The 1,056-nt window shown below is 34.5% G+C and overlaps 1 protein-coding gene across 1 annotated transcript in view; it reads left to right on the top strand.

Moving 5' to 3' along the window:
- CEP350 (centrosomal protein 350kDa) overlaps positions 1-1,056 on the top strand; it is a 175,594-nt gene that overhangs the window by 85,923 nt on the left and 88,615 nt on the right. The window lies entirely within an intron of this gene.

Genomic DNA, 1,056 nt, shown 5'->3' on the forward strand with positions numbered 1-1,056 from the left:
TTTGTTTACCCTACAATATAAGATACTCTAATAAAGATACTCTCTTATGTTTTTCCCAAAAGCTTTATGGTTTTAGCTTTTATATATAAGTGTGTGATCCTTCTCAAGTTAATTTTGGGATTTGATGTGAGGAAAGTTGACTTTTCTCTCATATCAATATTCAGTTGTTCCAGCACCATTTTTTTTTTAATAAAAAGACTTGTATTACCATAGTGCCTTTATTAGTGATCAAGTAACCACCTATGTGTAGGTCTGTTTCTGTCTGGGCTCTATTCTTTTCCATTGATCTATTTGTCTGTCCTTAATGCCAGTACCATATTATTTTTATTACTGTGGCTTTTTAGTGAGTCCTGAAATCACGATATATTTCTCTCAACTTTGTTCTCTTTTTTTCAAGATGGTTTTGGCTATTCTAGGTTTTTTGTGTTTCCACATAACTTGGAGAATCAGTTTGTCAGTTTCTACCAAAAAAAAGAAAAGTCTAGTGGAGTTTTAATTAGAATGGCATTGAATCTGTAGGTCATTCTGGGGAGAATTCATATCTTAATAATATTGCCTCTTCTAATTCATGAACATGATATGTTTTTCTGGTTATTTAGGTCTTTTAATATTTCTCTCAGCAGTATTATAATTTTCATTGTAGAGAGCTACACATTTTTAAATTTATTTCTAAATATTTTATTTTTTGATGCCATTGTAAATTTTTTTTTCGATTTCATTTTCCAGTTCTTCTTCCCACAGTACCTATAAGACAGTTCTCTGTGTGGGACTGTCCCATACTTTGCAGCAGTTTGGGCATTTTTGCACCCCTCCCCCTAAATAACGGTAGTGCTGTCCCATCACTGTGACAGCAAAAACTCCCTAGACATTTCCGAATGCTCCCTGGTAGAGGGTGGGGAGGGACTGATACCAATTCTGTTGAGGATCATCATATTGAAGAAATGGCCCCATTGCAGTGGATAGTCATGCTGACCTTGAAATCTATATCAGCACTGAGATTTTCTACCATTTTAGAGATACATTATAATTCTGGATTTGCAGATTTGGGCAGAGCAA

Source organism: Propithecus coquereli, unplaced genomic scaffold, assembly GCF_000956105.1.
Source record: "Propithecus coquereli isolate 6110/MARCELLA unplaced genomic scaffold, Pcoq_1.0 Scaffold246, whole genome shotgun sequence".
In the NCBI taxonomy this organism is placed as follows: domain Eukaryota; kingdom Metazoa; phylum Chordata; class Mammalia; order Primates; family Indriidae; genus Propithecus; species Propithecus coquereli.